This window comes from Cryptomeria japonica, chromosome 7, assembly GCF_030272615.1.
Source record: "Cryptomeria japonica chromosome 7, Sugi_1.0, whole genome shotgun sequence".
Taxonomy (NCBI): domain Eukaryota; kingdom Viridiplantae; phylum Streptophyta; class Pinopsida; order Cupressales; family Cupressaceae; genus Cryptomeria; species Cryptomeria japonica.
Window position 1 is genome coordinate 391,704,867 of NC_081411.1, and position 23,211 is coordinate 391,728,077.

The following is a 23,211-nucleotide window of genomic DNA, read 5'->3' on the forward strand; positions in this document are numbered from 1 at the left end:
CCTTTAGCTAAGTTCCAACCCACTTTGGCAATTAAGGCCTTGTTCAATGGAGGTTCAACAAGTTATGCTTATCATTTGATAAAATTATTTAATTTTCAACCAATCATTTATAGGCATGTATAGGGACCCACGCATAAATGTCCGATGTGACTGAGTTAATATAAGAAACATTCTTAGGTATTTCTCAAGACAAATTAAAGAGGTATACATAAGTAAGATTTGATTGCTTATGTGTCAAATTTTTATCATTTAATGATATTGATGAGTTTTATTTATGTTTTTAATATTGAAGAGAATAGTAGGCTTCTATCACGTGGAGGACCAAATTTGTAGATTCTCTTCTCTTGTTTTAAGATTATTTATAAAATGGGCCCCATATTTTATGTTATATTAAACTAGCATATATATCTTAAATTTTAATTTAATCTTTATTAAATACATCGAGAGATGTCCATTTTGAGGTGCCTATTTGACTTTAAGATATAAAATTGATTAAAAATAGGCGCCTCGAGAAGGATATCTCTCGGCGTATTTTATATAGATTAAATTAAAATTTAAGGTATATATGCTAGTGGTAGACACACGACGCAACATGGGAAACATAAAATAAATCAATATATAATTATATAGTATCTTTTAAATGAAAAAAAAATTATATTATAATATTATTATATCATTACATGGAGATATATGAAATTTTATAGATCTATTTAGACTATTTTTAATAATATATATGTGTTGTAAGATCAAAGAAAATAATAAAATCTAAGATATATTAAAATTTATTTACTGGCAAGTCTTAGGGTTATGGTTAACGTTAGGACCTTAAGGTTAGTGTTATCATCAGGGATAAGGTTTACATCATGGTTTGGGTTAGGGTTATGATTAGGGTTAGGGTTGTGATAATGGTTAGAGTTTATATTAGTGTCAGGGTTAGCATCAACATTAGGGATTGGGAGATCACTTGTTAGTGTAATAGTGAAATGGTTGCATTGTTTGTGGTGCAATCCAAGTTCAAGTCCCCGCCTAGACCAAAATAGTATGTTAATATACCGGTTTGATCCCACCTTGGTAGGAGAAATTGATGGCGGCTGATCTTGGAGGACGTATAGGTGATCTTGGTGGATGCTTGGACTAACTGACCGTGCTCGACCCCTGCTAGGTTGTTCCTCATAGGCATGTGCTACTCGCGGATCTAGTTTCTCATTGGCGTGTGCTGCTTGTGGACTTCTATCAGACCCACATGGGTCTTTCATGCTTGACGGTTTTGTATTAGGCCCTCGTGGGTCTTTCACCTCTACTGGTTTGTTGTCCTTGTTGGGCTACCATGTTCGTAATTCTGCACCATTGGTCTTGGAGATATAAGGTTGAGGAAGGCACCAAGGAGAGATAAGGGTGTAAAAACGCCGTAAAAACTGAGGATGAGGCCCCTCAACAATGTGGTCTCACTGGTTCATAACTCCAGTCAAAAGCAATTATCAAGCAAAAAAAAACATCAGGGATTGGTTTTGGTTTAGGATTATGGTTAGGTTTAGTGTTATGGTTACAGTTAAGGTTTAATATTAGTGTTAAATTTATGGTTAGGGTTAGGGTTTAGTGTTAGGGTTACAATTATGTTTAAGCATAATTACAGTTAGGGTTAGCGTTAGAATTATAACTGGGGGTATGGTTAGGATTAAAATTTGGTTTATGGTCATGTTTTAGATTAGAGTTAAGGTTAGTATTATGGTTAGGGTTAAGGTTTACATCATGGTTAGGGTTATGATTAGGTTTAGGGTTTAAGGTTATGGTTATGATAATAGTTAGGGTGTATATCATGGTGAAGGTTAGCATCAAGGTTAGGGTTTGGTTTTGGTTTAGGATTATGGTTAGGGTTAGGGTTTATGATTATGGTTAGGATTATGGTTAGAGCTAGGGTTTAGTGATAAGGTTAAGTTTATGGAACTAGGGTATAGTATCAGGGTTACAATTTACGTGTAGGGTTTACATCAAAGTTAGGGTTTGAATTAGGGTTATGGTTCAATTACATTAAGGTTAGGGTTAAATTAGTATTGAAGTTCAATTAGGATTAGGTTTTGGGCTAGGTTAAGGTTACGAATAGATTAGGATTCAAGCTCAATTTGGGTTAGGGTTAAGTTTAGCGTAGGATTATTGTTAGGGTTATGGTTTAGGATTATGGTTAGGTTAGCATTATAATTAGGGTTAGGGTAAGGATTATGATTAGGGTTATAGTTTGGGGTTATGGTTAGGTTTATTGTTTACATCATGGTTGGGGTTAAGGTTAGGTTTAGGATTATGGTTAGTGTCATAGTTAGGATAATGGATAGGGTTAGGGTTAAGATTAGGATTAGAGTTAAGATTAGGCATAGGGTTAGGGTCATGATTAACATCATGGTTAGGGTTAGGTTTAGGCTTAGGGTTATAATTTTCATCATGCTTAGGGTTAGGGTGAGGATTATGGTTGGGGTTAGGGTTAAAGATTAAGGTTACGATTAGGCTTCTGGTTTGGGTTAGGGTTTAAGGTTAGGATTGGGATTATGTATAGGATTTACTCTTAGAATTAAGAATAGGTTTTGAGTTATGGTTAGGGTTAAGGTTAGGATAGGGTTTTAGAGTTAGGGCTAAGGATTATTGTTAGGGTTAGGGTTTATGGTTAAGTTAGGGTTAAGGTCTAGAGTTATGGTTAGGATTATGGTTAGGGTTATGGTTTACATCATGGTTGGTTTTGGAGTTAGGGTTAGGTTTATTGCTAGGATAGGGTTACATCATGGTTAGGGTTAGGGTTAAGGGTTAGTGTTAAGATTAATGTTAGTATTTATATCATGGTTATGGTTAGGGTTAGGGTTTGCAACATTATCGGGGTTGGGGTTATTACTTGGGTTAGGGTTTAGGGTTTGGGTTGTAGTTAGGTTTAGGGTTATAATTATGGTTAGGGTTAGGGCTAGGATTGACATCATGGTTAGGATTAGGGTTTACATCATGGTTAGAATTATGGATAGGGTGAGAGTGTACATCATGGTTAGGGTTAGGTTTAGAGTTATTTTTAGGGAAACAACTATCCAACCCTTAGGATGAACCAAGATATTAATACCCTTCATATATTATTAATACATTGTAATAGATGATTGGTGCATCCTAAGGGCTATAGAGCCATTCCCTATTTATAGGGTTAGGTTTTAGGGTTATGATTAGGTTAGGTTAGGGTTAGGGTTAGGGTTATGATAAGGGTAATGGTTTAGAGTTGTGGTTAGGAATATGGTAAAGGTTATGGTTTACATCATGGTTCTAGTTAGGGTTAGGGTTAATGTTAGTATTATAGCTAAGGTTATGGTTTACATCATAGTTGGGGTTAGGGTTAAAGGTTAGTGTTAGGATTAATGTTAGTGTTTACATCATGGTTAGGGTTAGGTTTAGGGCTAGCGTTATGGTTAATATTTACACCATGATTAGGGTTACTATTAGGATTATGGACAGGGTTAGGGCCTAGGATTATGGTTAGGTTTAGGGTTCAAATCATGGTTAGGGTTAGGGTTATGGTTCGGGATAGGGTTTAGGATTAGGATTAGGATGATAGTTAGGGTTTACATCATCGTTCAAAATAGGGTTAGTTTTAGGGTTTGGGTTATGATTAGGTTTAAGTTAATAATTATGGTTATTGTTAGGGTTAGGATTTACATCTTTATTAAGGCTAGGTTTAGGGTTAGGCTTACTATTACAATTTATTTAGGGTTTAATTATAGTTAGAGTTAGCATCAAGGCACCTATTTGACTTTACAATTACATCATGGTTGGGTTAGGCTTAGGGTTATGCTTAAGATTATTGCTAGGGTTAGGATAATGGTTAGGGTTAGGTTTATGGGTAGGCTTATAATTTGCACCATGGTTAGTGTTAGGGTTATGTTTAGAATTTGGGTTACAATCAAATTTAGGGTTAGAATTAAGGTTATAATTAGGGTTTAGGGTATGGATTAGGATTAAGGACAGGGTTAAAGTTTAGTGTATTGGTTAGGGTTTACATAGTGGGTAGGGTTAGTATTTACATCATGGTTAGGGTTAAGGTTAAGATTAGGGTTAGGGTTAGGGTTAGGGTTAGGATTATGGTGTGTGTTTACATCATGGTTAGGGTTAGGCTTATGGTTAGGGGTAGGGTTAGGTTTTAATTTATGGTTGAGGTTAGGGTTAGGGTTAGGGTTACAATTATGGTTAGGGTTGGGGCACATGATTATGAATAGAGAAATGGTTATGGGTAGGTTTACATCATGTTTAGGGTTATGGTAAGGTTTAGGGTTAGGGTTAGGATTTAGGGTTAGGGTTTAGAGTTAGGATTTAGGGTTAGGCTTAGAATTATGGTTAGTTTAGGGTTAGGGATGAGGTTAGGTTTTGGGTTATGATTAGTATAACAAATTTTAGGGTTACGGTTACATTTAGGGTTATGATAGATGATTACTATTAGGGTTAGGGTTCATGGTTATGTTTAGGTTATGATTATGATAAGGGTTAGGGATATTATTAGGATTAGGTTTACATCATGCTTAGGGTTGGGGTTAGAGATTAGTTTAGGGTTAAATTATAAATGGATTTAGGGTTTAGGGTTAAATTAGAATTGAAGCTCAATTAGGGTTAGAGTTTGGGCTATAATTCAATTATGATCAGGGTTTAATTAGTGTTAGGATGCATATTAGAGTTATGGTTTAATTATAGGTTTAGATTAAAGTTCAAGTTGTAGGTAGGGTTTAATTCTATGGATAGAGTTAATTTTAAGGTTAGGTTAGGGTTGACATTCAATTAGAGGGATTAGGGTTCAATTATGGCTAGATTAGGGTTTAAGTTGTAGTTAGCATTAAAATCTAGAGTTTAGTTAGGGTTAGGGTTAAGTTGATGATGGAGTTTAGGGTCATGTTAGCATAAAGGTTCAATTAGGGTTATGGTTATGTTAGCGTAAAGGTTTAATTAAGGTTATGGCAATGTTCTAATTATAGTTAGGGTTAGTATTGGAGTTCAATTAGGGTTAATATATGATAAAAGAATTCAAATTCAACTAAGAGAAACTAAGATATAAATAGAAAAATCATATTATATGATAAATTAGACAGTACATTTTAATAATAAATATTTTATTTAAAATATTTGTGTGTATGTAACTTTGTTTTTTTCAATTTAGGTACATATTTTTTCTAAACATTATTTGTGAAATATTTTGCTAAACATTAGAAACATCATATTTTTATGTTTAAGATTTAGAAACATAGAAATTCTTTTTGATGTTTCTAAATTTAAAATTAAGATTTTTTTCTTCTCTTTTTCATCGTTGTGACTACTCTTAACTTTTTTAAAGAAAAATTATTACCAAAAATAAATTTTTATGTAGACAACAATATAATGCTAAACAAATAAAAGTTATTTGTTTTATCATTCTCTATGGAAATGAAAAGTTTTTGATATTTAATTGAAACTAAATATTTAATATACTTATTCTTGCAATATTTCATTTGAATATATAAATTGTGAACTTCATTGAAATAATATTTGCATTCATACCACTTACTATCACTATAAAAAATTAAAAAATGACAGCTTTTAATGAACTAAAATGAACTACAACTTATCAATTCCTAAACATATTCAAATACCTTTTGAAATTTTATTTTTTAATTTTTATTTAAAATTTGAATCTAATGGTAAAGTTTTGAAATTCCAAATAAACAAATGCAGTAATAGACTCGAGAGGTGGTTGCCTTGGTTGACCTCGAGAACTTGTATGCCATACTTGATCTAGGCATTAAACATATCCTTTTGTTTTTCTTCTTCCCTTTGTGCAGTCTGCAACAAAATAGAAGTACTGGTACGAGGTATGGACATCCATCCAAACACAAGGATTGTAGCAAGAAAAAACAAAAATAGTTGCAAACATCCAACATGCATACAAGAATACAAATGCAGATATAAGCGCAGAAGCTGAAACGCCTTACCACCCTTTGGAATAGTTACAATGCATATCCACCATCAGTTTTTGATTTTCTTTAATGTATACACAGATGCCACCCCCTCCTCCCCAATCAGTTTTCGATTTTCTTTAATGCATACACAGATGCCACCCCCTCCCTCCCCCTCCTCCCCCCAATCAGTTTTCGATTTTCTTTAATGTATACATAGATGCCTCCACTCCCCTCCTCCCCCTTGCTACGGTTGTAGGACGCCTCACTACGTTGGATACACTGAAAAGGTGGGGTCACAAAAATTAAGATAGAAAGCATAACTAGAAGTACTAGATTCAAAAGCATACAATAAGAGGCATGCCAATAATATCAACAAAGAACAAATATGATCATAAAAGTAGATAAATTTAAAATTGAATACATAATAGGTAGTCTTGGTCATCATTATGTTTTGGTCTTTCTAAATAATGGTACATCATTGAATCTTATAATTTTATCACAATTGGTTTTTAAGTAGGGTTGTTATCATGATTTCGTTTCAAGTATGTTATATGATTAGACCTTATGATTTTGCTATAAAAACTTACAAACTTGTTTTTAGATACAATCGTCATGTTTTGGTTCTTTTCAAACATTATGATGAGTGTAGTACATGGTTGGATTTCATAATTTTATCATAATCTATTGCATGCTTAATTAAGAATTTATGTTATTAAAAAAATATTTTAGATAGTTAATTAAATTTTAATGTTTAAAGATATAGGTTTATCAATTGGACACACATACAAGAATGCAATAGATTAAATTTAATAAAAATGAAAAATAAAAACATGTATATACTATGTAAAATGTGTATGAACTCCATCTCACAAAAAAAAATTGTCTTAATTTTAGAATTTTAAAAAATTCTACTCACAAGCCTAAAGGTTGGAAGTTCCTTTTGACTCCTAAATTCATGTTTTCAACATAAATTAATAAAAGAAAGCTTCATCCTCATTAGCCATATGCATTTTACAATAAGATTTTATGAAATCACTATGGAAACAAGTTACTTATTCACTTTTATGAAGTCACTATGAAAACAACATGTTTTTGATTGAGAAAGTAGTGAAAAACAGGGCACTGACCCTTTAAATAGTTTAAACTATAAACAACACTATAACAACAAAAAACCATAACTAGAGTCTTTCCGAACTATAAACAGCAAAAAGAACAAAACAATGGGGAACAAGGGAAAGCATCCCAAAACACAAAAAAACAACACAAAACCTAAGGGGTTGACTTGCGAACCCCAATCCTATCAATGACGATTTTCCAATCATCAAACATTTACTTGTAAAGTTCCTTGGCTTCATCTATGTCAACATCATTGTCTGTAGTATGCTCTCTTGAGAGGGAGAGAGTGAGGGCCGAAGTGTGAAGGACCTACAAGCAAAAATTATTGAGATAGGCAATCTGGGAATCCCTAGCCTCCACCTTATGATTCAGAACCTTGACCTCCTCAAGAATGGCCTTCACATCCAGCAACCACCCCAGGCTTTCAATCCTCTGTAGAATATCCATAACATCAATATGGATATTTTTGAGTTGTTCCATAGTAGGGATCTCATGGGGGATATCAAACTTTTTCTCATCACCCTCCCTATTGACAGTCTCCACCACCGGGTCCACTTTATCCATTTCAACCGTCTTAGCCAAATCCACAATAGGAGCACTAACCCCCTAGGCTCCTAGGTCCTCCAAGTCGGCCACATTCTTGTTCTCATCACCCTCCCTATTCAAAGTCTCCATCATCGGGTCCACTTTTCCCATCTCAGTCATCTTAGCCAAATCCGCAATAGGAGCCCTAGTCCCTTGGGCCCCCAAATCATTTGGTTCCGCCATTATAATCACTTCATCTGGGTCTATCAAGTTGATAGTCTTCGCAGTTTCCATGTATGACTTAGCACTAGCAACCTCATTGAGGGGCCAAGAGATACCCAAATCTTTAAGGTCCCCCATAAGGATCAGAGACATCTTTAGATTTTGTCTTTTTCTCCGAGGAGATTTTCGACACTAACCTATGTGACCTCCTTCTGCCTTCGGTGTGAGGAGAAGAGCTTTCCTCCTCAAATTCTTCAGACGAAGAATTGTCCTCAATGATAATTTTCTTCCATTTCATAGGGGCTTTCCCTTTACCCTTAGTGGGGGTGTGAGATTTGTTGGTTGAGGGAGAAGGCACTTGGTTAGTGTTTATCTTAGTGATGGACACCAAGGGAGGGAATTGAGAAGATGCAGAGGCAAGAAAATGAGCGGCTGCAAGGACCCCCTACGAAAATTGGAAAAACCTAGGTATAGCCAAGCCAAAAGAAAAGGCCAAAAGCGAAAGAGAGGTCATAGCAGGGGGGTGGACCAACATAAGGCTATGAGGAGGGTAGAGAGCTAGATGAAAATTATAAATCCTATAGATTAAACCCTGGTGAAGAAAGATAGGCGGCTTGTCCTCATGCTTGGGATCAAGGGTATCTTTCACAAAGGTTTCTAGAGAATGCAAGAGGAAAAAAGGTAGACACAACAAGTCATTATTAAAAAAATGGTTAAGCAAGGGAAGATGTTATTAGTAGAATACCTTAAAGTGACCTTCCAACGTGAAGTACTTCATCAACAGTAAGCAAATTTGGTTCCATGGGTGCCTAAGTTCTTCACGGGCAAACCCTCCCTGCAACTTAACCGGTTCCCCTCTGCTTCCGAAGAAGTGTTGAAGCCCTTGACTGTTAGAAACATGGCTAGTATACTTTCACCTTCCTTCCTTCCAGAGAAAGACCCATCACTTGGGCAATGGATTCCTTTGACACTTCAAAAGAAACACCACCCGTCATGACTCTCCGCCCAGACCAAGAAGCAACAAATTGGGCTAAAAGTTGCTCATCGTGGCCACGAAGGGACTCCAAAAACTCAGCCTCTTCTCCCTCAACACAGTAATTCCAAATGAGGGGGTCATTCTTGAAATCATCAGGCTTGTCAAGCTCATAGTGCACTCTATCACCCCCCATTTCCTTAGTAGAGAGAGCTTGTTTAGTAGACATCATAAACAAGACCTCACAAAGGATGTCACATATGCAGCCCTTAGTGAAAAAAAAATGTCAATATTGCAAGGGACGGATAATTTTATCCTAAGGTGACAATTAAGGCACAAAAAGGCGGAATGATTGCCATTGATAACCTTGGAAATAGGGGACTTGTATGAGCCATAAGTCATGAATTGAGACATAACTTTAGGCACATAGAAAATATTCCTAAAATAAAAAATTCCATGCATAGTAATGATCTTGGGGGCACGTGGCACAAGTTTCCCACTGCAAGCTTTTAAAACCATCCAACTCGGCTTGAAACACATCATATCATCGCCCATCCAGTACATCACTATATAGTGACCCCAAAAAGTGGACCAAAAAATCACCTCACCTTTCATGGCCGAGTTGTCAGTCCCTATCAACACATAACTAGCGGTAGTCCTTCGAATATTCCCCATATTCAAATTTAAAAAATAACTCCTAGGATACTCAGAGGTGAGGAGGACGGTAGTAATGAGGCTAAACAAGAGCTTCATCATCAATTTGAGTTTGAATTCCCTCTCTCGTTAAAAGAAAGTTGACATGAGGCGGCAGAGAAGTGTGACTCCTCCAACATCTTAGATCAGTATTAGTTAACCCCAGGGCAGCAAGAGCATCAACAACCCCATTCCCTTCCCTAAACACATGCATAATCCGCAAAGAGTCAAGCCCAAAAATGAGCCCAAGAGTGTCCCTGAGGGTGCTTTCAATGGTCCAAATGAGTTCGTTCTGCCCTTTGACAACATCAATGATGAGCTTAGAGTCCCCTTCTATGTCCATACACATGATGCCCATGGAGAGAGAAAACCTGATCCCCCAAGCCAAGGTCATCCCTTCAACTTGGTTACTAGAGTGGCCATTCAAATTCCTAACATAAGTAGCAACCAAGGTCCCACTATGGGTTCTAATGACACCTCCCCCTGCTACAAGACCCTATCTGGTAGCCCCATCAAAATTTAGTTTGTAGCCGCCAGGAAGGGGGGAACCAAACAATATTCTGCCTTAGGAGGCAATTAGAGAAATCAATGTGAGAAAATGAAGAAGGAAGGTTCCATCTATAAGCAATCTCCCAATCCCATTTTGAGGAGGGTGTAGGAGGCAATTAGAACTAGGTAACCAAGATGTTCTCCAAAATGAGCTTAAGGAAACAAGCAAAGACAGTTTCCAAGGAGGCCTCCTTATCCTTGAATATCCTCTTATTACTTCCCTTCCAAGTGCTCCAATAGAAGTGGGGGGGGATCTGTCTCCAAAGTTGTTGAACAAGAGCATTGGAAGAGGGGCTCTGAAACTCTTTCAGCAAATGCATCATATTTTCATTCAGAGTCTAGCTAACACTAAGCTTATAGCTGACCATCCCACAAAGATCTCTAGCAAAGACACATTGGAGGAAGAGATGGAAGGGGCTTTCAACCTCATTTTTTCAAAGGATACGTCTATTAGGGAACTGAAATCCCTACTTAGCCAAGTTGTCCTGAGTCAGGATTTTGTTGTGCAGAACAGTCTGTAGACACCTAAAAATGTCTCATTAATTCTACACTAATTATTCGTCTATTAAATTAAGTAATCTTTTAATTATTTGGTTAAACTAATTATTTCTTCTGATCAAAACATCTAACATTTCTAATTATCGAATTTCTATCAATTCATCATTTTAATCAATTAACCCTATCTCAAATATTAATTAAATATAAATTATTTAATTAATTCAATTTCCTAAGATTAAATAATTTTGTTTAAATTATTTAATTAATTAATTTAATTCTTCCAATCCCCAAATTATAATTCCATCTAATTTCATTTCATTTTCTCCCAAATCTGAATTTCACTTAATTTCATTTCTTCCAAATGCACATTTTCCCAAATCTGAATTTCACTAAATTTCATGTGCATTTCAGCATTCGAAAGTCCAAATGCAAATCCAAATTGAAAATGAAAATCAAATTCAATTTCAAAATCCTACAACACATGCTAAAATCAAAACTGATTGATCAAATTAGTTAACTAATCAGTTAATTCAGTTAACTCATCAATCATACTTTTTAACTCTCAATCACATTTTTCTGACTACTCAATCAATTCAATTTTCTAATCCATCTAATCAGTCATCTCCCCAATAAATTCAGTCAACTAGCTAAATAATTCAGTCTACTGATCAATTTCACTCTTCAATCAACCTAGTTAACAAGCCAATCAAAATGAGTTAACAGGTCAATCTAAATCAGTTATCTATCAATCAACACTTGAGTTCAAATTCTCACCCCTTCTGTGTTGAAAACCTATAAATTCAACCTCTTTGCTCATTTCATTCTAGAATCACAGTCTTCAAACAATTGTCTAATCTATGCAAGAATCCCAATGCAATACCTGAGAGCCACCTATAAGCACAATTCAGAGAAGCACAATGGAAGCCACGATGCAGGATGAGGGAGTTTCATTTATTTGAATTCATTCTTATCTTGTGTTAATTTCTATTGGTTTATGTTTGAAATTGCTTTGATAGTTAAGGATTTGGTGATTCGTCCTTATTTCCTATTTCAACATTATGATTTTAAGCATGAGAACAATTGGTGAACCCGATATGAAATTTGTCTAACATTTGCTTGTTGTTTTGTTTGATTTCACATATCCATGCGAGTCCAGAAAACCAAGGCCATTATATAATGCTAAAAAAATTCAATAAAAATACATAAAAATTTTGGTACTCACACTCTTAGACCATATTTCTACCAACAACTTTAAAAGACAACTCCAAATACAATAATATATTAAGTAGTCTAATTTTAGACCTTTATCTACACTCCAAATGCTATTTTACTACTTATTTTCTATTAAATTTTTAGAATATGATCCACTAAAATATCCATGTCAAGTTGATGGAGAATCACATCAACTCAAATATAAGTTATTAAAAGTTAGAAGTGACTAAAATAGTCTACTCGTGTTAATATTGATATCTTATTATTATTTTAATAATAAGCTTTCTTTAAATAAATAAATATAATATTTTATATTAAAAAATATTAATAAGGAGATGTAGTCGAGAATTGCTATTAAAAATGTTCTATATAAAAATACATTTTATACAGTAAAAAATTTCAATTAATATAACTTGTTTAAAGGTATACTTTTCATGATAAAGGGCCGACATTTTAAAAAAGAACTTTGAACTTTTAATTTATCAAAATTTGTCCCTATCGGTTTCCATTTGTTTTTCAATTAGTCAGCGGTGGGCCCGCACATAATGATGGCATATCATGTACGATGTGTCCTTTACTAAACATCCCCAAAATAACTGCTTTCAATAATAACACCAAGGGAAGCTTCCAGGATTGTTGTCAATATCAAGCAAAATCCTTTTATTCTTTCAGCATTTAATAATTTTGCAGACTATCATTTTTTTTCTGCTTTGCCTTCCTTTCTTTTCAATTAATATAACTTGTGAAAGTTACACTTTTGACTGTAAAAGATTGATTAATAATTAAATATAATTTTGGCATACTTTGGGACCTTTTCAATTGGGGAGCCATGATTGCTGGTCAACATGATAAAGATTAACTTCAAAAAATTTAGTAACAAATTGAAAATTAGTGTAAGGGCTATTAAATTAATTGTATTTTTAGTTTAAATTGATTTGTTAAATTAAGTTATTTAAGAGTTTAAAGTGATTTAATTAATCTATTATTTTTTTATTTATTTTTAAATGCGTGGTGACACAAGACCTGCGAGCACAATGGTCCACCAAGGGTTTGAACCCTGACACTACATGTTCGAAGACATTAATTTAAATACATTAAGTTGTTAAACTAATTAAATTAAAAATTAAGTTATCTAATTAATTAAATTAAGTTATTATATTAGATAAATTGAAAATTCTTAAATCAATTTATTAAATTAACTTGTTGAATTAATTAAATTAAGTTACTAAATTAATTAAATTAAATTATTTAAGTGTTTAAAGAAATTTAATTAATTTATCAACTTAAATGCATTAAGTTGTTAAACTAATTAAATTAAAATAATAATTTATCTAATTTATTAAATAAAGTTATTATATTAGTTAAATTAAATAATTTTTACATTTTTTAACTTAACCAAATTAAACTCTAACCCTAAACTAATTTGAATCATATTATGAACTTTAAACCAAATTAAACTCTAACCTTAAAGTAAATTGAACTCTATGCATAACACAACCAAAATAAACCATGCTTTTAATCCATATTGAACTCTAAAATTAAATAAAAATAAATGTTAACTATAAACCAAATTGAATTTAAAAAAAAAAATTATTTATAACCCTAACAGTGAGCCATAACCATAAACCAAACTAAATCCAAATCATATATTAAATCAAAGCCTATCTCTAATACAAAACAAAAGTGAACCATAACCCTAAATAAAATTATACCCTAACACTAAACCAAATTAAACCCTCAACCTAAACCAAACTCAACAATAAATCTAATTTTAATCCTAATCAAATCAAATTGAACCCTAACAAAAAATTTATTTGAACCTTAACCCTATATCAAATTCAACACTAACTCTAACTCTAAACCAAATTGAACCAAGTAACATTATACCAAATGGGACCCTAAGGCCTAAGCCAAATTCAAACTTAATTGTAAACGGCATTGACCCTAAAACGTAAATCAAATTGAGCCCTAATTCTAAACAAATTTCAACCTTACCATTGAACATTGAATCAAATTAAACCCTAATATTAAGCCACATTAAACTTAATAGTGGAGTAAAAAAGAAATCTCGCCTTCCGTCTGCAACTCTCCCGCCTGCTTCGCGTTTGAACCTGTGTCCTTGGATGACCGCCCCCTCTGGGAGGTCCCCCCTCCCCTGCTGGACCCAACACCCGATTCTACAGTCGGTGGGCATGTTGTTGAGCTGGCTGCGGGGTCCCCACGGTCTGCGAACCATACAAAAGAAAATGCCAGCCTTCACACCCCTTCCACTTCACTAGGTCTGACTGAAACTGGCCTGAAAGGGGATGAAAGGAATATACCCCATCCCGGACTGGAAACTTCTGTTGGATAGGAGGATGTGGATCTTGTGAAGGAGAATCCCAAGAATAGTTGGAAGAACGCCCTCCTTGGGTCAACAAAGTCGATCCATGAAGATGTTGTGGCCACCTTCTCCCAAACAGAAGACGGAACAAAGATCAAACTCTCGGACAACCTGATGGACAAAATCGCCTCTTCCCTTCACCTGGAAATAGTTGGTCATTTCTTCTCCTTTCGACCATCTATTGACATGGTCAGGCAATGGGCAAAATCTCGTTGGAAACTTAAAGGAAGCCTGGAGGTTTCAGCAATGTCGGGGGGACTCTTTCTATTCAAGTTCAACACTGACGAGGATCTGATCTATGTTATGTCGGGGTCTTGGGCTTATGGAAACCATTTCCTAACCATGGCTAAATAGAAGTCTGGTTTTGACCCCTCCGCAGAACTAAACCGCATGGCTCCAGTCTGGGTCAGGCTTTCTCAACTCCCTCTAGAATTTTGGGATGAATAAATCTTCCGCTGGATTGGAAACTCATTTGGCAGCTTTGTTGCAACGGACTCGATCACTCTCAACAAATCCAGGTTGGTGTATGCTTGTTTTTGTGTCAATGTCACTATTAACAAGGCTCTCCCAAACTTTATCTCCCTAAAATCAAAATGGGGAAAATGGTCCCAGGCTATTGTGTATGAAAATGCCACCTTGTATTGTCAGAAATGCAATAACCAGGGGCATTCATATACTGATTGTAAAGCCCCCATGGTTGTGGAAACCAAGCTCAAAAATAAATCTATCTAGGCTGAACCCATCAACCCTAGTGATCCATCATCCTCAGCTCCCCTTGAGCTGACTACTGTGAATGAAATTTCTGAAGATTACCCAAACGCAGACAAGATTCTTGAGATCTTAAAATCCCCAGCAGACCCAGTAAAAAACTCAAACGTTCCCCTAGAAGAGGGGGAGATCCCGCAGGAGATAGCCCTCAACTCGACCTTGGCCAAGCCTCTTTTGACTGAAAATAGCTTACCCACCTCTTCAACCCCTCTCTCCTCGGTATCAGGGGATAGAGATGAGCACCCTGGAAACTCCTTGGTAACTCCGCTGAAAGTGTCTCCCTCGCCCCCCCCCCCCCCCCCCCAGATGGATAATGAAGAATGGATAACCCAAAAGAAGAAAGTCAAGGCCAAGAAAGCAGATGTGGGGGGTAACGAAAACAGAGTAGGAAGACCCTCAGAAAGAGTCCTGAGGCACAAGGTTATGGCAAGGGACATTGCAAAGGGAAGACAACTGACCTTGGACGGACTTAACAAAAGCAAGAAATGAAGTTCCTCTCTTGGAACATAAGGGGTCTGAACAACCCCCATAAGTAGTTTGCCATAAAACAACTCATTTTTTAGATGAAAATTGACATTTGCCTCATTCAAGAAGTAAAGATGCCCTTTCAAACTTTTGCTACGATTGCTGGTAAACTTTGGCCTGGAGCGGATTACCTGTATGTTGAGGCCTTGGGTGCTTCTGGGGGTATTGCTACCCTCTGGGACCCCACTAAAATGAAAGGCAAGTTTCTCGCTAGCTCCCAAAATTTCCTAGCGGTTTCCCTTCATTATGGGGAACAATGCTGGCAGATGTTCAATATCTATGCTCCCAACTCAAGATCGGGAAGACGGATCCTATGGGAGGAAATGTCTAAAATCATTATGACTAACCAGAAGGACAAGTTTTTGCTTGCGGGAGACTTCAACTCCCCCCTCTACCCGTTTGAAAAAATGCGGTGGATTAGAAGATTTCTCTGACAACATGGGCGACCTAGCTAGTTTCATTAAAGCTACAAGCCTTTTGGATATTGATCTGTAGGGTGCCCCCTTCACCTGGTCGAATAATAGGAAAGGCAAACATCTTATTCAAGTCAGGCTAGATAGATTCCTGATTTCCACCAATTGGGACATGGGAAATAGCTCTTACCTGAAAACCCTCCCAAGGACTGCGTCTAACCACAACCCCCTTCTTCTCCATTGGAAAGATAGACCCTACCAGGGTCCCCCCCTTTTGCTATGAGATCATGTGGGCCTCCCACCTAGACTTCAGGGATTTCGTTCGACGCTGGTGGACCACCTTGATCCAAGGGACTGCCATGTTCAGAATTATGGAGAAATTAAAGTTAATCAGCAGGGAAGTCAAAGGGTGGAATAAGACCACTTTCAGAGATATCTTCAAGAGAAAGAAGGACTTGGGAGCTAGACTAGAACAACTCCAAAATATTATAGCTATTGGTAACCCCCCGGACCCCATCTTGAAGGAAGAGGAAAATAGCCGCAAGAGCTAGAAAGATACCCTCTCTAGGGAAGAAGTGTACTAGAAGCAAAGATCTAGGATCCAATGGTTGAAAGAAGGGGACATAAATTCTGCCTTCTTCCACAGATTGGCTTCAATCCACAAGAAGAGGAAATACATCAAAAACATTAAGGATGACACTGGCCAGGAGATCTCGGAGGACTCTCTGCTTGGACAGAAGGCAGTGGACTTTTTCACCAGATTGTATGCGGAAGGTGGAAGGGTTTCTCCGCTCTAGGACTACCTGGTTAGTAAGCTACCAATGACCATCAATAAGGACGATAACCGGCAACTCTTGGCGCCCATCTCTACTGATGAAGTCCATAGGGTTGTCTTTGCTATGGGAGCCTACAAGACACCGGGACCGGATGGTTTCCCCCCGGCATTCTTCCAGGACTTTTGGGACATTGTCAGTTATGATGTCACCAAAGTTGTTCAAGACTTCTTCAAAACAGGGAGACTGCTGAAAAAGATCAACAACACCTTCATTGTCCTCATCCCCAAGACCACTACACCAAGTTGCTTGAAGGAGTATCGACCCATAAGCCTCTACAATACCATCTATAAGATACTCTCCAAGGTCCTTGTGAATAGGATTAAACCCTTTCTGGAAACCTTTATCAGTCCGTCTCAGAAAGACTTCGTCCCGGGACGCCAAATTTTGGATGCTGCCATTGCAACTCATGAGATAATCCACTCCATGGATAGGAGCAAACTACTAGGTATGGCCTTTAAACTTGATATATCAAAAGCTTATGACAAGGTTAATTGGGAGTTTCTTTTCAAAGTGCTTCTAAAACTGGGATTTAACTAAAAAATAATGAATATGATTCAAGAATGTGTGACCATGGTTTAATTCTCTATTCTGATTAATGGGACTCCTAGGGGATGCTTCAAAGCTAAGAAAGGTAACAGGTAGGGTGATCCCCTATCCCCTTACCTATTTATCATGATTGTTGAAGTCTTAAGCAGAAATGTGACGCACCTAGTCACCAATGGTAGGCTCCAAGGATTCAAAGCTGCCTCCACGCTCCCCCCCTCTAATATTCAATAATTCATTGACAACACTTTCCTCTTTGGTAGGTCTTCTGTCATGGAGGCTAAAGGATGGAAGATCCTTCTGGCGGACTACGCCAAGGTGTCGAGACAATGCATCAACTATGAGAAGAGTAATCTCTACTTCTTCAACACTCCAAAGGACCTCCAACTCAAAATTCTCTCCATCCTTGGATGCAAAGTGGCAGCTCTCTTGGGGACCTACCTAGGTCTCCCCCTCACTATTAGGGAAGTTACCCCCACTTTCTGGAACTCTATCTTGGAACGAATGTAGAAAACCAGAACCCCCTGGCCCCGATTGAAGATACTTTTATCTGGAAAGAGACACAATCGGGCTATTTCTTGGTCAAATCTGCTTACAATCAACTCATCAAGCACCCTATGGATGCGGAATGTTGGAAGAAAATCTGGAACCCTCAACTAATCCCTAAATTAATTTTCTGTGGTGGGCCCTCATGCATGGTAAAACCCTTACGCTTGATAATCTAAAAAAAAGGGGATTCCATCTCCCCAATAGATGCAACTTGTGCAAAGCTAATGAGGAATCTATTGACCACCTTTTTGTACTTTGTCCCTTTGCAACTCACATTTGGTCTATCACTCTTCAGAAATGCGGTCTTTGCTAGGTCTTTCAGAAGAATATAAAAAACTTTGCTTTCGATTGGACCCCCCCCTCCCATCATCCCCTCATCATTCAACTCTGGAAACAAATCCCACCGCACATTTGTTGGGCCTTATGGAAAGAAAGAAATAACATAATTTTCAGAGACACTGAGACCCCCCCGGACTCTATGCCTCACATCTGCTTTAAGATGATTACAGAGAATTTAGAAGTCACAAAATGGAAAATCCCCCCCTATCCTCCTGATGAGGTGGACAAGAATATCATTGTTTGTTGGAAGCTCCCCCTAGCTTTGACCATGTCAACAACACCACCAAGATTAAGAGATGGATGACTAGATGGTCAACCCCCAGACTTCACTGGTTCAAACTGAATTTTGATGGCTCTGCGCAACGCAACTGTCAGGCTGGTGGTGGAGTCATAAGGGATCATCTTGGGAACATGGTTGCAGCCTATGCTGGCAACCTAAGGGATAATACGGTCACTCAAGCTGAAGGAATGGCCCTCCTTTGGGGTCTAAAAATGGCTAACTCCATAGGAATAAAGCATCTCGAAATTGAAGGAGATTCTCAAATCATTATCGATTCTATCAAAGGAAACACTTCAACAGGATGGAGAGTGGAACCTATTATGAGGGACATCAGGTAATTTTTGTTCAAAATGGAGGACTTCACTATATGCCACATATTCAGAGAAGGAAACAGAGCCACCGATTCCATGGTAGCTGAAGGAAGACTGCAGAATGGCTTACGATGCTGGAGGGACTCCAATCTGCTGCCAATCACCATTAATGAAATCTTGGAAAAGGAAAAGGCCTTTTCCAAGGAAAGGACAACCCCCTCCACTCAATGAGGAAGGAAACCTTCTTGTATTTTTTAAATTGGTGCAGAGATCCCTCCAATTTCCACCCTAGATGGCCACGTACAAAGGGAAGGCTAAGTCATCACTACCACATGGGATGGATTCATGATGAAAGTACAGACATAAAAAATGATTACCCCCTAATTATTGCCTGGACGGAGCCAACTGGCGATGGCAAAGGCGGCATTGGGAATCTGTCAACTCACATTGGCTCGAGTAAAGGCTCACACGCTCTGAGTAGATTTTTGGATATCGATATCTACAGAATCGTAAAGGGTAACAATCATTCTAATTATTATGACCGTTCACTTCAAGTCCGGCACATCGTTCTCAACCATTCTGTCTCACATTCGCTTCGGCTTTGTGTTCTGGTTTTTCAAACTGTGAATCTGGAGGACTCAAGAATGGGGGGGGGGATAGGCTCAGACTAGAACCCAACAAAGTGGACAAGTTCAAAACCAAGCCGACTGCCTGGTTTGTGTACACCGAAGGTGGTATTGACAAATTCATGGAAAATATGAAGGGCAACGATGAGAGGCTCTCCAAACAATTCATGACTTCCTGGGAGGATAGAAGGGTGACCATGGGGGAATCTCTTTCGAAATCAATGAAGAAGTTATTGCTCAGGCGATAGGCCTATCAATGGAGGGCAGAAAATGGAAAAAGAAGAGCCGAATCGCGGATTCTACCAACCTCAACCAATTTTTCTGCCATGGAGAGAACCCTATCGAGAGGGCTGGAGGTTTCAATAGGGAGGAGCTTCCCCACCCGTGGGACAAAGTCTGCTACATTGTGATGAAATATTTTACTCTAGAGGGAAGGTATGGCATTTTTTACTACTACCATCTCCCGTTCCTGAACCATTTGAGGAACAAAGACCTTATTTCCATTCCGTTCTTTCTTTTGCATTCGATGGATGCTGACATTAAGGATATAGCTAAAGCTAAGAAGAAAGGGAAGGAGTTTCTGATCCTGCATCAGGGCCTCATGCTCTGCCTATATAACTTTCACCTCACCCTTTGCCTGCTCCATTCCATTTCTGTGCACAATGTCAGCCCCTCGACCCAACCCCCGGCCAATATTGACTCAAGCCCTCGGTACCCAGAATTTGGATCCTCCAACAAGAAATCCAAGAATCATTCCTCAGAGGAGGTGAGGACTCCTAAAAGAGTCAAAATCAAGGAGATTGACTCAGACTTGGACATTACCGAAGAAGCCAACACCCCCCGCCACTCGAGTAGATTGGCCACCAAACCCTCAGAGAAACCCCTATGAGACCCCTCTTCCTTGCACGACACAGGCAACTCCATTCTGTATGATAAAGCACCCTTGAACCAGCACAAACAGACCCCCCATTCTGTGAGCTCCACCCAGGTTTCTGAAAGCTCCGTCTCCTCTATGAATCCAGAGCCAGCCAATTTCCCTTCCCCAACTTTTAGGATTGAAAAAATGCTAGTTGTTGAAGAGGCCAGTAGCGTGAAGGAAGAAGAGCCCAACCTGACTGAGCTTGAAAAAAAGATAGAGGCTCTCTCTGATACTGTACTAGTGATTACCAGCAGACTGGAGGCGACAGAGTCCAAGATGCACGATGTGTCCAAGTTCATGCTGAATGTCATGAGATGCTCGGCGATGACTTTGTGCCTGTTGTAGGATACCACTGCCAAAGGGAAAGGCAAAGAGGAGGACGACTACAAAGGTCTGTTCAAGTTCCTCACAAAGGAATAGGCTCGAAAGTTGCTCCCTAAGGAGAGCCAAGGGAAAAAGAATTAACAGTCTGCATGTGGTGGTGTTTTTTGTCTATGTTGTGTAGTTGCGGGTTGGATAAGCCCAGTTTTGGCTTATGTTTATATTTTGCTGGTTATAGCCCTGCGTGGCTTATGAACTATACTCTGACTGGGTTTTTTTATTTGCTAATAAACTCTCGTATTATGGTTTTCATTTTTGATAGAGGTAAAAGGCTGCTACTTTATTGTTAATGTGCGAACAATGGCCCTGCCACTGTTCTCTTAATTGTACCTATGGGTCAGCCCCCTCATTTTTGGCTACTTTTATTATCAAAAACATAAACTAGATTGAACACTAATTGTAATCCTAATTGAACCTTAACTCTAAACCAAATTATACTATAACCCAAAGTTAGAACCAAATTTAACCATAATCTAATCCAAATTGAAAGTTATATCTTAAATCATATTAAACACTAACACTAAGACAAATTAAATCCCAACTATAAAATAATTGAATTGTAAAACAAATCGAACTCTAGCATTATACCAAATTCAACCCTTACCCTAAACCGAAATAGACCCTAATCTTAACACTAGATCAAAGTGAACCCTAACCCTAACCCAAAATGAATCCAAGTCATAAGCCATATGAAACATTAAGCCTAACACAAAACCAAATTGTAGAATACTAACCCTAAGTAAAATCCAACCCTTACAGTACTTGTAGAAAAAATTGTACCCTAACCCTAATACCAAAACAAAATAAAATTAATGCTAACTTCAAACCAATGTGAACTCTAACCCTAAATTTTATTAAACCCTAAATTTAACACTAAACCTAAACCCAAATTGAACCCTAACCCTAAACTTAATTCAATAGTAGACCAAATTATTTCTACCCCAACTCTACATCAATTTCAACTCTAACTCTAAAATTAAATGATATCAAACCTCGACTATGAACTTCCAAATTGAACCCTAGGGTGTGTGCACCAAGATGGTGTGCAAAAAAGTGGACACACCCCCCCAAAAAAGTTGGAAAAACATAAAATGTGCACGGTTATATCAAATTCTAAAAACCCCATACGTGTTTAGGCTCGTTTTGCCAAGCCTAAATGAAGCAAAACCTCTTATGAGGTTTTTCTTATACTAAATGTGTATGCGGTTTAGTTTTCCAAACCTCGTATGCATTTTATTGTCAATTAATTTTTTTTACTGTGGTCGACCGGGTCATTTTCACTAGCGACCGCAAGAAAAGCACTTTGAGGGTTTTCAAAAACAAAATACGTGAATGGGGTTCTCAAAATCAAACACACCAACAATGGAAAGAGGTATGAGATCAAACTTTTTCATCTATTTTATGCATTTGATAAATTATATTCGCAATTACAATGTAAATTCATTGTTTTTTATTATTTTTTTAATTTTTTGTTATGAATGCATATCAGATTCTGAAAATACTACCCCCCAACAAGACATGCCTCCTGAAAATTTAGGGAAAAGCCCACATGAGAACCCGCAACCAAACCCTCAAGATACAAACCCTCCAGCTCCTCTAGTAGACCATTCACAAGCTACACATGAGGATTTGATAAACCAGTTAACACAAAACACTACCAAAATAACTAGACTAGTGAATAGACTGAAGGCATCCAAGCATGAGCACTATGCATCCCTTGCCACAACCCTAAAATCATTGGCTAGTAGTGCCAATGAATTTTTTCCAATCAAATTACAAAATGGGGAAGCTATAGGGATCAATGTCGTTCTTTTTATGGTAGTGGGTTGTCATATAATGAAGTGAAAAAAAAAACATAACTAAAACACAAATATGTGCTCTTTTTATTGATCCCAAAATGGGTGAGACCTTACCTCTTAATTCAAAGAGGTTTCTTATACACTGGTGTAGCCATTTGGCAATGAAAAATTCTTTTTGGTATAGGTGGTGTATGGTGTTTGACCAACCACCTTGTAATAATTTTGAGGTTCCATTATATTTTTGAAGAAACTAAATTGTGAGTTTATCCTCAATGAGCAGGCAAGCTATTTTGATATGAGAGAGTTCTAGGGTAGAGGTGGTGGCTCTTCTCAAGATAAACCTGGAGCTCGAAGGGTATTAAACCCCCAAAGTCACATCCCCCTACCACCAAAACCTGTGGTCCATGTCACTATCCCAGTAGCCTTGAAAGAGTAGATGGAATTATATACTCTTTAGGCAACCACTGCATTGATCGATGTCATCATTCAACATGGCACATAATTATCACTCCCTCTTGCATTGGACAATGATGCAGTAGTTGATCCATTTGGCCTTGGTAAGCCCATTCAACATGTGTGTCCCAATTATTCAGGTATATGCTCTGGGATGGACGTCGAGGCCAATGCAGATGGTTCCACATCCCATCTATGCACAATTTGCGGGAGTAGATATCAGACTACCACTACAAAGGATGTGGCACTGACTGATGATTTGATGTATATGGTGTTTGGTGGTCACAAACAGACACAATTGTGTTGATTTGAATTGATAACATTTTATTTATCAATCACTTAAAACTTGTAAATGTAAATGA